Here is a 13,652-nt window from a genome sequence, read left to right as displayed (position 1 = left end):
GGACAAGAACACAGCCTTCTGCCTCAAACACTTCTGTTAACTCCACTAGTTAATATCACTATATTGGCTACTTTTCCATTAACCCATTTAATCCGGGAATGCATCTGTGTTATTTTAAGATTTATTTGGCTACTCAAAAAATAGCAGATCTACAAGCTCATAGCTTGTAGATCTGCTATCTAAAAAAAATATATGAATATATATGGGTTTTTAAAGCGACAATGTTTTACTCAAATCTTGGGGATTCTACAAATGTCTTCTAAATCCTAACAGTCCTAACACTTTTTCATGTCAAGGACCCCCAAAATAATATGTATTTGGCTGCGGACCCCCATCTCAAAATATGTTGTTCCAGGGACCCCCAGAAGCAAAGATTTGAGTTACAAATGTTCAAGATTTTTCAAAAACAGCAGATATACAAGCTCATAGCGCAGCACTCGGTGCCGCACTTTGAGCTTGTATATCTGCTATATATCTGCTATTTTTGAATAGCCCAAAGTATAACATAATGGTCAAAGTAGTTCAAATCTAAAATGACAGATGCTTTCCCAGTCTTAATGGGTTAATGTTGCAGCCCCTTCAAAGCTCAGAGCAGTGTGTGCGTGCGTGCGTGCGCGTGCGTGCATGTGTGTGTGTGTGTGTGTGTGTGTGTGTGTGTGTGTGTGTGTGTGTGTGTGTGTGTGTGTGTGTGTGTGTGTGTGTGTGTGTGTGTGTGTGTGTGTGTGTGTGTGTGTGTGTGTGTGTGTGTGTGTGTGTGTGTGTGTGTGTGTGCGTGCGTGCGTGCGTGTGTGTGTGAACACAGAGGTGAGTGTCCTCTGGTACAGTAGCTATCCTGTGGATCAGGTACATTGTATCACTAGTACTTATCTGGGGTCCAGATCGATGCAGTGACATGAAAGCTAGGTTCACCATGTGCCCGTCTACAAGCTTATACCTCATGTACAATATATATGAACCACTTCACAAAGAACCAGAACTAGAATGGTGCGTTCACACGGGCAGATTAAAAAATACAAAGATACAAAAATACACTGCATCTTTGTCTCTGTGTCGCTTTGTATCTGTGTTGCTCAACAAGGTCGTTGACGTCATCAAACGTGCGGAGATCGGAGCTACAGTTGTAGTTTTCTATCTTTGTATCTGGAAGTTGAACTTAATTTTTTGCCATTCTATGTCACACAAAAGTAGCAAAAATAGCCAATCTACTGTACAAGCTCAAAACACGTCACAGTGCGACGCGTTTTGAACTTGTAGATCTGCTATTTTTGCTATTTTTTAATTGGAATCCAGAACATTTTTGCTATTTTTGAATTTGAACCCATTTTTATTTAATTTCAAATGCATTTAGTTACACTTATGTTAACTTTATGAACTTAAATACAATACATTGGACATAAAAAAGACAATATAATATTAATACTAGTCATTAAGCTACTAATATAGACTGAAGTAATTCAGTCATGTGTGCATGTTTGGAAAATAGCCGATCTACAAGCTCACAACGCGTCGCCATGCGACGCGTTGTGAGCTTGTAGATCGGCTATTTTCAAATAGCCTAGGTATAAAATGGGGCTAAAGCGGTTAATGTATGTTTTATTATAATATCAAACAACATAATAAACATTGGGATGCCAGGTTGACAGTGGTTAAGGTGGATCATTTGGAACAGTTACTGCTATCACAAAGCCTATAGACCAACTCTTATGGAGTGTGTCGCTCTTTTAAATGCATCTAGGTGACCGTGTAGAGGGCACCTAGTCTGGCCTGATTCTGTCAGTTATACAGTTACCATTGTTGATGGTTTATTCCTCACTAATATTTTACAAAAGACAAATGGAGGCACAAAAGGCACTATGTGCTTTGGTTTAGTCTTCACCACTTAAGCCCTGTATACACTTCACCGTAGAGGAAACAGCCAATACGCCTATAATGATTTAGGTTTAAAGTTATTACATCTATAATTCTAAGTAACACGTACATGCAGTCCTGTGAGTTCCAACCTCAACATCCCGTTGATGGTTTCTCCTTAATATCTCCAAAGTGTTATGAGCATTGATGGTTGAGTAAAAGTATCAATACTGCAATATAGAAGTATTCTGATACATGTAAAAGTCCGGAATTCAAAATTTAATTGAGTAAAAGCACAAAGGTATTGGTAATATCAAAATGTACTTAAAGTACCAAAAGTAAAAGTACTAAAATGTTTGAAAATAGCAGATCTACAAGCTCAAAATGTGTTGCGATGCGACGCGGTGCAAGATTGTAGATCGGCTATTTTCAAATAGCCTAGGTATAAAATAGGACTAAAGCGGTTCATGTGCGTTTTAATAACGTATTAAATTGCATATGCAAAGTAACTAGTAACTAAAGTTTTCAAATAACTGTAGTGGAGTAAAAGTATAATATTTGCCTCTGAGATGTAGTGGAGTAGAAGTAAAAGTATTCACCTGTTTCCTAGGCTGTGTGTTTCCACTTCCTGTCGATTTCATTGGATATCATTGGTCATCTGACCAGTTTCATTGCATTACATTGGATCAAATCGACAGGAAGTGGAAAACACACAGCCTAGGAAACAGGTGAATAGACAATTGGAAATTCTCCAGTTAAGTAAAAGTACCTCAAAATTGTACTTCATTACAGTACTTGAGTAAATGCACTTAGTTACTTCACACCACTGGTTATGAGGCCTGCAAATCTAATAAATGAAGAGTTTCTCTGTATTCACTTTGGTACATGTTCCACAAAGGCGTTTTGTGTCAAAGGCTGTATGCGTCTTTGGTTTGTTATTCTTTTCTTTGTCGACCTTGTTAATAAGTTGCTTTTCTTTTTCTCTCCAAACAATGGATCACAAGTTCCATGGATTGAGGTCACATTCGGGTCCAAAAAAAAACAGCGATAGAATTAGTGCTGCTGCGCTTCCGTGCACAAACAGCCTGAGGAAGGGTTGACACAGCAAGGTGTCAGATAATTACTATAAGAGAGCAACGCGCGCGCACGCACGCACGCACACGCACTCACACACACACACACACACACACACACAGAGCAATGTGGTGAAGGAAGACTTCCCGATGTGTGAAGTAATAACCATGATAATAATACACAGCTATACATAAGCGTCTGCTTTGTCATTCCAGGAGACATGGTGTCTTTTCCAACACAGAGAGGAAGGGAGGGACAGACAGAAGGAATTTGCAGTGCCACAAAATATAGCAGATACACAACCTCGTAACGCTGCCAAATACATATCATTTGGGGGTCCTTGACATGAAAATGTTTGAGAACCACTGATATTATTATAGCAACATACGATTTAGAAGACATTTGTAGAATCCCCAGAAGCAAAGATTTGAGTTAAACATTTTCACTTTAAAAAAAATCTGAAATAGCAGATCTACAAGCTCATAGCGGTGCCGCGCTATGAGCTTGTAGATCTGCTATTTTCATAGGGAGGGAGGGAGGGAGGGTAGGAGGGAGGTACAGAAGGAATTTGCCCCAAGTGTAGTTGGACTGGTATTACAAGCAGGTGTTGCTCCCGACCCATACCTACAGTATATGTGTGTGTGTGTGTGTGTGTGTGTGTGTGTGTGTGTGTGTGTGTGTGTGTGTGTGTGTGTGTGTGTGTGTGTGTGTGTGTGTGTGTGTGTGTGTGTGTGTGTGTGTGTGTGTGTGTGTGTGTGTGTGTGTGTGTGTGTGTGTGTGTGTGTGTGTGTGTGTGTGTGTGTGTGTGTGTGTGTGTGTGTGTGTGTGTGTGTGTGTGTGTGTGTGTGTGTGTGTGTGTGTGTGTGTGTGTGTGTGTGTGTGTGGCAGCGGCCTAGTGGTTAGAGGGGCGGCCTTGATACCGGAAGGTCCCTAGTTCGATTCCCCAATTCATCACATCAATCATGAATCACCGCTGAATAGCCCTTGAGCAAGGCTTCCATGCAGGGTCCGGCTGGAAACAAGCTTCGTGCTTAGTCCGACACCCTGGGTAAACAACAAACTTTGCTTTGCGTGTGTGTGTGTGTGTGTGTGTGTGTGTGTGTGTGTGTGTGTGTGTGTGTGTGTGTGTGTGTGTGTGTGTGTGTGTGTGTGTGTGTGTGTGTGTGTGTGTGTGTGTGTGTGTGTGTGTGTGTGTGTGTGTGTGTGTGTGTGTGTGTGTGTGTGTGTGTGTGTGTGTGTGTGTGTGTGTGTGTGTGTGTGTGTGTGTGTGTGTGTGTGTGTGTGTGTGGCAGCGGTGGCCTAGTGGTTAGAGGGGCGGCCTTGATACCGGAAGGTCCCTAGTTCGATTCCCCAATTCATCACATCAATCATGAATCACCGCTGAATAGCCCTTGAGCAAGGCTTCCATGCAGGGTCCGGCTGGAAACAAGCTTCGTGCTTAGTCCGACACCCTGGGTAAACAACAAACTTTGCTTTGCTTGTGTGTGTGTGTGTGTGTGTGTGTGTGTGTGTGTGTGTGTGTGTGTGTGTGTGTGTGTGTGTGTGTGTGTGTGTGTGTGTGTGTGTGTGTGTGTGTGTGTGTGTGTGTGTGTGTGTGTGTGTGTGTGTGTGTGTGTGTGCGCGCATATGCGTGCGTGCGTTTAACTTACTATACTTTTGAGGGACAAATGTTCCTTGAAAGTACATACTAGTACAATTTATAGAGAAACAAGACACATTGTGAGGACATTTTCCTGCAAGATTAAGAAACTTTTTTTGTTTCTTTTTTTTTTGTTTAGGCTTACAATTAGAAAAACATTCTTGGCTGATGGGGTAAGGATTAGGCATTTAGAGAGGTGTGCGCGCGTAAGTAGGTTTGTGCGAGTTTTATACAAAATGTCCATGAATACAGTAAACATAGATACACCGTCTCTGTTGGAGATGAGTTTTCTGCCCTTACAGCAACGATGTGCATGTAGTCAGTCACACATAGATCTAAGAGACTATTATGGGTAGATGTATTAAAACAGACAGACAGTAGACAGATCATGAGTGTTTGGTGTGGTCCATAGGCGGGGTAATGAAGGCTAGGGTAGGCTAAGCCTTCTCATGTTAATGTTATGCTGGGAAATTCTGGGAATTGTGCAAATTATATATAATATATGTGCGCAGCATCATTCAGTTAATTTTTTGATAATAAATCAGTAAAATCAGGCAAAAATAAGAATTAAATAACCTAATCCTAACCCTATAACCAAAATAAAGTAACCAAAAACCAAAAAGAAACTAACAAAATCCGCCCAGAAACCACATTTTTGTGTGTGGTCTTTTCTAAAGTGATTACTAGACATTAACCCTGATTCATGGTTTCATTTGTTCCTCAGCTGAACAGAGGGCGGGGCATGACGCTGTGATTGACAGATTGACACATTCCACGTTGAACCCACACGTCTTTGTTCTAATTAGGAGGAGAATTCCTCATGTGTGTTTGTAGTTCAGTGAAGACTTGACTTTAATGATGCTATGAACAAGCAGACAAGTCAATATGACACACATGAACTGAACTGAACTTTATCCACTTGTCTTAAGCCCTATTAAAAGATTTAAAAAACAAACAAATGTTATGCGACATGTTGTCTATAGTGGTTCTCAAACATTTTCCTGTCAAAGCACCCCCAACATGAGTATTTGGCTGCGTACCAACCATCTGAAAAGATTTGTAAAAACAATCGTTCAAAAATAGCTGATCTAGCCTGGGCACCCTAGGCCACTGGTTCTCAAAGTGGGGTCCGGGGACCCCCAAGGGTACTTGAGGGGGTTCCAGGGGGTCCCCAGCTAAATGACGGATAGGAACCAAATTGACCCTTATGGGTCTGTAACTCTGAGAGTGTACAAATGGAACCAAATGGACCCTTATGGGTCTGTAACTCTGAGAGTGTAATTTGTACACTCTCAGATTTAAGATAACATTGATTTTACAACATGAATTGGGGTCCCAGAGATAGAAATGCCATTAAATGGGGGTCCGTAGCCCTAATGCATGTCAAACTGGGGGTCCTTAAAATGTATCTTTTCAAATGGGGGTCCGCGGGCTAATAAGTGTCCATTTGGGGGTCCTTGACATGAAAAAGTTTGAGAACCACTGGTCTAGGCTGCAATGCCTGTCTGACAGCGTGTTGCAGGTTCGACTCCCGATCACGACGACCATTGATGCGTGTCACCCCCCTACTCTCTCCCCATTTCCTGTCAGCATACTTTCCCTCTCTAAATAAAGGCATAACATTCTTTCTTTTTTTTAATCTTTGGAAAAATAGCTGATCTTCAAGCTCACAAGTCCATACATGAGCTATTTTCAAATAGTTGAAAAACTAAATAGGGCTTAAGTGTTTTGAAGTGTTCCTCGTTTTGCTGGGGACCCCGTGGAAACCTCTCAAATACCACTGGGGAGGAGGCCTGGACCGCTGGCGTAGCGGTCCAGGCACCTAGGCTCAATGTAGCCTGACAGCGTGTCGTGGGTTCAAGTCCCGATCACGATGACCTTTGCTGCGTGTCACTCCCCATCTCTCTCTCCCCATTTCCTGTCAGCCTACTGTCCTATCAATAAAGGCATAAAAGCCCCCAAAAAAATCTAATAACTAGAAAATGTGCTCCTCGGAGCACAGGTCTCTGCCAGTACTGTTCCTGATTAATCCTGTCTTACCTATTTATATTACATATTGTCACGTGTCACTTGACCAATGTTAGCTTGGCTGATGGAAGCTCACTTCAAAAAATATAAATGTTTTTTTGAAGTGACAAAACACCTATTTATAGGTTTTTATTTCGTCATGCGTCTCGCTAGCCAATCAAAAGCATTGGTGACAACATATTGTCACGTGTCACGTGAAGCTTGACCAATGTTAGCTTGGCTGAGACGGACGGACACACGGAAGGACAAGAACGAAAACATACTCTCCACCTCTGGCGGAGACAAAAAAACGATACAAAATACCACTGGGGGTCCCCGGACGCCCCCCACTGGTCTACAGTACAGTGCATGCCATTCCTCCCTCCATACTGTATGCCTGTAGCTCAGTACAGTGCATGTACACATTACAGTGCATGTACACATTACAGTGCATGCACAGATTCACAGCCGAAGGCCCTGGCAGCTAATGAGCACCAAACAAACCACAGCCCGGGGTCACCGGGTGACTCATCTGGTTGATTGGTTGGTTGTTTGGTGACTCAGCACCGTGACGGTTGTGAAAGGCTGGTGACAGGAGATCCAGAATAGATCTGTACCGCAACAGAAGCTCTGCATGGATGAAACAAAAACTTCCTACAACTAAATGATGATGAATACAAAACCGATATCCTCCTACATGCCCCCCCCCCCTCCTCCCCCCTTTAGATTTCTTTGGGCTATTCAAAAATAGCAGATCCACAAGCTCATAGCGCGGCACCGAGTGCCGCGCTATGAGCTTGTATATCTGCTATTTTTGATAATCGTGAATGTGTGCAAATCTTTGAATATAAATATATTTTTAAAGCAAACATTTGTAACTCAAATCTTTGCTTCTGGGGGGGGTCTCTGGAAAAGCATATTTTGAGTTAGGGGTCCGCTGCCAAATACACACACACACACACACACACACACACACACACACACACACACACATATATATATTTAAACGTTTAGGATTTAGAAGACATTTGTATATTCGGCCTCTTAATGGGTTAAGACTCTTGAGTTCAGGTTTAACTCCCACATTAGCAAGTTGACCAAAACAGCCTTTTCTTTCACCTCAGAAACAAATGCATGAGGTGCGGTCATTTGTTTCATATAGCATATCAGTAGGATGCTGAAAAACAGATCCATGCTTTTATTTCAAGTGGACTTGACTACTGGCTTCAATGCATTATTTACTGGCCTCCCCTGAGGAATCTATAGAGACTCACAACTCATTCAGAATTCTGCTGCTTGGCTTCTGACGAGAACTGGGGGACGAGAGCATGTACTTCTTTATAGAGAGAGCACACACACACACACACACACACACACACACAGGTGACCAACCTAACATGACCTCAATGACCTGCCAAGAGCTAGGAGTTTGGGTGTATTTGCCAAGTGGGCGAGGGAGCGGAAGGTACGGTACGAATCAAAAGGTTTTTATTAAAAATCAACCACAGAACAGTGGAAGGAATGGGGACAGTCAGGTTTTTACACACAACGGTCGGTCCCACCGATAATGACGTCATATTTGGACTGTATGCCAGACAAAGAGCGTTGGGTACTAGTTGTTAGGTGTTGTGGTGTAGGTGGTCGGGTTGAAAGACGGTAGAGGTCTGGGCTACAGGTATAGTGATCTGTTTCTGCTGTGGAACACAAAGATTTAATAAACCGGCAGTGGTGAAACAAGTACTAAAATGTTTGAAAATAGCAGATCTACAAAGTCGTGAGCTTGTAGATCTGCTATTTTCAAATAGCCTATGTATAAAATAGGGCTAAAGTGTTTAATGTAGGTTTTATGATATCATAATTTATATCTGCAAAGTAACTAAAGTTTTCAAATAATTGTAGTGGAGTAAAAGTACAATATTTTCCTCTGAGATGTATTGGAGTAGAAGTAAAAGTACTGAAAATTGGAAATACTCCAGTGAAGTAAAACATTGTACAGTAGTAGTGAGTACAGCACTTGAGTAAATGTACTCAGTTACTTTACACCACTGTCCCCCGGACAATCAGTCAAATGAATGAATCAGGGCCAAGGGGGAAAAAGAAAAATAAACTTGGGAAACGCTAATATAAACAACCCTCCCACCCACCACCCTGCTACTGCAGCTCCCTGCATGTCTGTCTGTCTGGGTAACGTAGGCTATGTGAAGGAGTCCTGCACACACAAACACACACACACAGAAGCACCACTGCATTGACTTCAATTAAAACGAGGTTGACGTTTTTTCGGTCGACCACGGCTTGAGGAAGGTCTTGTCGACCAAAACATAGATTTGTTTTAACCCATCCGTGTCATTTTTAGATTCCTTTGGCTATTCAAAAATAAAAATGTTTTGAAAAGTCGTGAAAATGTGTGCAAATCTTTGAATATATATATATTTGTTTTAAAGCGAACATTAGTAACTCAAATCTTTGCTTGAGTTACAAATGTTCACTTTAACAAAACACATATATATTCAAATATTTGCACACATTTTCACGATTTTTCGAAAATAGCAGATCTACAGATCTCGAGCTTGTAGATCTGCTATTTTTGAATAGCCAAAGAAATCTAAAAGTGACACAGATGCGTTCCCGGATTGAATGGGTTAAATAAAGTCAAGGTCTGGTCGACCGAGAAACATCCATCGTTTCAATAAATAAATAAATACGGCGTGCGTCCTTTTGATTTCTTGGGATGTGCTTTTTTTTGTGGGGGGGGGCTTTTGATTCCCTGTACGACAATAGAGGAGTGAAGCGGTTTTGGCGAGCGTGTTGTTCTCAAGTACTCTCTTATGCACAACGATAACACACATCTGACATACATAGAAGAAGACATCTTGAAATACGCAGGTCAAACACAGGTCAAATACAACTACTGTAAGGGCATGGAAGGGGGGAGTTCTCTGTGTATGAATCCACACACACACACACACACAGTGCTCTAGATTACAGACAGGTGATAGAAGTCTGTGGACAACAGCCCGGGTTAAACGTACACACACACACACACACACACACACACACACACACACACACACACACACACACACACACACACACACACACACACACACACACACACACACACACACACACACACACACACACACACACACACACACACACACACACACACACACACACACACACACGCAAATCCCTTCAAAGGACTGAGCCCTCGTTTAGTGGCATTAGTGCGATTGCTTAATCTGCGAGGTGATATGTAGTTAGAGCAGTCAGAGGAATGTCAGCCATGCTGTCCACAGTGCAGAGTAGACCTGCCCTTCCCTGTGAGTAAACTGTTAGGAAGCTTGTTTGTTCCAGACGTTCCACTTCTCTCAAAGTCATGCAGACGGTCAGAGGGAGGAGGAGCAAACTAGGGCTGGGCAAAATAATATTTCAAACTATTGGCTCCATTATAATTACTTAAGGCTTAATAACACAAAAAATAGTGAAATAGCAGATTTACAAGCCCACAACGCGTCGTGAGCTTGTAGATATTCTATTTTTTTATTTTTGTGATTAATCCGAGTTTTTTCATGTGGATTTGTTGATACACAAGAAAAAATAAACCGTTTATTGTTGCTGATTATTTGATGAACCTACATGAGCCAGATTAAGTCGGTTACTGGTTCTAAATATCAGTTTTCATATTTTTTCGGTTAATTGCCCTGCCCTAGTGTGAATATCATAGAGTCTAGATGCTATGACACAGGCTGAGTATCTGTTGTTTTAGGGTACAACTTGGTCCTGTCTGTGACACAAGCAATGTATTCTCTTAGCTTTGTACATAACTAGATAACTACATAACAATGTCCGTATTGAATGGGCTAATGTACTTCTCCCATGCACTCTTGTATTAAACGTCTATGTTATAATAATAACGGATACAGAATACTGCAATAAACCTCCACAATGCACTGACTGAACAGCCTGTTCCCTATAAGTTAACAGTACAGACACTTTAACTCATGGTCAGTGACTGGTGAAGGACATGTATAGCTCAAAATAAGCCTTCCAGTCACGATAATATGTTACTAAGAAGATGCATTTTCCTGACTAATAATATAGCATGCTTGGTGATCCATGGAACTCCTTTATGCAACACACATGCAAGCTGCACATCAACAGGGTGGCCTCGATGGTCCAAAAAGGTTATCGTAACACAAAAGGTCACAAGTTTGAACCAAACTGCCGGCACAGAATGTCCTTCAACAGGTTGTGCGCTGTCAGTGGTTTGCTCTTTGGGAAACCGCACATGTTTTAGTATTAACCACTTTCAACATGGTGTCCCTACTTTGGGCATTTCAATATAAGCAAAATAAATGTTTTAAAAAAAATAGCTTATCTACAAGCTCACACACCGCAATGTGTTATTGACATTTAGCCTATTAGCACGTCAGTCAAACCAGCAGTTGTCAACTCTACGTCAGGGTGGATAAAGAACACTGACAGTCTGGTTTCCATTCCACCATGTAAACAATGGCATTTACTTGTTGTTCTAACAGACGCTGGAATGAAAGCCTGCAGGGGTGGAGGTGTCTGTCCAGGAACGGAACTGAGCATAGCTGTTATAGCTCACTGCATTCTAAAGTCTGTGTACCAACAACCCATAGATGACTGGTTTCTATATGATATACTACTGGTTCACTGCATTCTAAAGTCTGTGTACCAACAACACATAAATGACTGGTTTCTATATAACACTGGTTCACTGCATTCTAAAGGATGCGTGCCGACCATAGATGGTTGGTTTCTATAACCAGGTTCATTCTAAAGTGTGTGTAACAAGTAAGCCAGTAGCCTGTGTCATTCCTGTAGCCAGGCTAACTGCATTCTAAAGACTGGAGTAGGAATGCTTGGACTATCTGACCCGTTTGCCTTGTTCTTTCTTTCTACTGTACGTCTTTATTCTTTTTTTACACCATGTAACCTGTGATGAGACAATACATTTAGAAGTTGAAGATTGTGAAGCACCACCACTCATAACCTGTGTGACATCTGTCCCATGCAGGCTCATTGCATCCTACAGCACTGTCTCATTTGGCCACAGATGCCGCATTTGATATTTATGTTCTTAAATCGTACACCATACATGGGCAACTGGCGGTCCGGGCCACATGCGGCCCCCACCTTCACTTAATGTGGCCTGCAGGTTAATATCAGAATACTGATATATTATTGATTTCACCTGTTACAATTCCAAACATGCAAACATGAGTCATCATGACCCACTTGAATTACTTCAGTCTATATTAGTAGCTTAATGACTAGTATTATCTTTTTTATGTCCAATGTATTTGCATTTAAGTTCATAAAGTTAACATAAGTATAACTAAATGCATTTGAAATTAAAAAGAAATGTTACTTTTCAGGATTCCAATTCAAAAATAGCAAAAATTGTGTGTGACATAGAATGGCGAAAAAAGTGAAAATACGTTGAGAAAGTATATGCAATGTGTCCCTCTGGAGTGAGTGTGGAAATATAGTGGCCCTCTCCATCATCAAAGTTGCATCACCCCTGGCGTACACTGTCGGAGATAAATTACAACTGGAGGAGTTACAGAACCGTTAAAGGTCCATTTGGTTCCTTAACTGACACAATCATTTAGCTGGGGACCCCTTTGGAACTCCCTCAAGGACCCCCCCCCCCCCCCCCCCATATTGAAAAGCAGTGTTCAAAGACTGCGTTCCACCACCACCTATAATACCCAGGACTTTGTTGTGTTTTCATTTTAGCCTAAACGTGTACCTCTGTGCTGTTTACATAAAGTATTCAATCAATCGAACCCCATAGCCCAGGGGTCTTTTAACGTTTGTTCAGACCCCCTACCTGAGAGAGAGATGAAGCAGGGACCCCCTCTATATTGTATAAAATTGTGTTGCAGATTGCAACTTTTTCATAGATTTCACAGATGGCTTCATAGACGTGTTTGACAACACAGTCCTCAGTGTATGTTATGGATTCATGTTCACGTGTATGTTCAGATATTTAACCACGTAAAACCCTCGAAACTACACTAAACCTCGCCTAAAATAGCCGATCTACAAGCTCACAACGCCTCGCACCGCGAGGCGGTGTGAGCTTGTAGATCTGCTATTTTTTGGCTAAAGTTCTCCTCAGGGAAGAACAGGGATGCTAGGGTTCAATCCTATCACACAAAAGATTAGGAGGACCCCCCCTGTAGCAACTCTGAGGACCCCGGACCCCCTGTTGAAGGCCTCTGCCCAGGTATACCTCAGGGTTCCTCTCAGTGTAATAGGATATGAGAGGACAGGTGGTGGTGGCACCACACTGTACCGCCATGCTTTGCCTTCGCCTGCTTTTTTAAGCTGAGCCGATGTGGTCCAAAACATGACTCACCACCGTGTGTGTGTGTGTGTGTGTACGCTATGTGAACTTGTATATCTGCTTCCTCAGGGCTGCTCCAACACCTGCGTAACAATCTAAAGTAAACCGCCACGTTATGCCTGCTTCACACTTTTCCAAGGTGATTCGCGTATAAAGTCATAAATCAGGTTGCACACCGGGGGAGGGAGGAAGGGGAGGGAGGGGAGAGAGGGAGGGGGTGTTCATGTGTCCGGCACTGAGCTCTCTCTCGCTCGTCGTGCACGAGTGAATTCTTCTTAAATGAAATTTATGACACCCTCAGGGTGGGAAAGCGTCGCTTGTCCTCTTTTAGGCACCTCTGTGTCTGGCACCTCTATAAAAGCCGCTCGCTCTGCGTGGCAGAGCGCCGTGACCGAGTACACAGGCCAGTATAGGGTAAAGTACAAGCCTCTATCTCTCAAGGTGAGGTCAGAGAAGCGCTTCATTTACTTTAACTTCCTGGTTTTCGGGGGAGATAATTATAATAGAGGGCTTTTGTAGTCAAAACGAGGAGTGCCACCCAAAATCTAAACAATTCACCCATCCCGTTCCCGTTCCCCACCCACTTTTACAACAAAGGTCCCTAAGATACCCTAACCTTATGATGTCACCAGGGCCGTGTTCGTGTTACCAAACCGAACTGACACACACACTCTCTCACACACACACACACACACA

The 13,652-nt window shown here is 42.3% G+C and overlaps 1 protein-coding gene across 1 annotated transcript in view; it reads right to left on the bottom strand.

Annotated features, from left to right (window-relative positions):
- Nucleotides 1–13,652, bottom strand: part of sptbn2 (spectrin, beta, non-erythrocytic 2) — a 144,268-nt gene that overhangs the window by 129,337 nt on the left and 1,279 nt on the right. The window lies entirely within an intron of this gene.

This window comes from Gymnoscopelus microlampas, assembly GCF_963454915.1.
Source record: "Gymnoscopelus microlampas genome assembly, chromosome: 12".
Classification (NCBI taxonomy): domain Eukaryota; kingdom Metazoa; phylum Chordata; class Actinopteri; order Myctophiformes; family Myctophidae; genus Gymnoscopelus; species Gymnoscopelus microlampas.
Note: the sequence above shows the minus strand (reverse complement) of the source record. Positions and strands in the feature narration are given on the sequence as shown.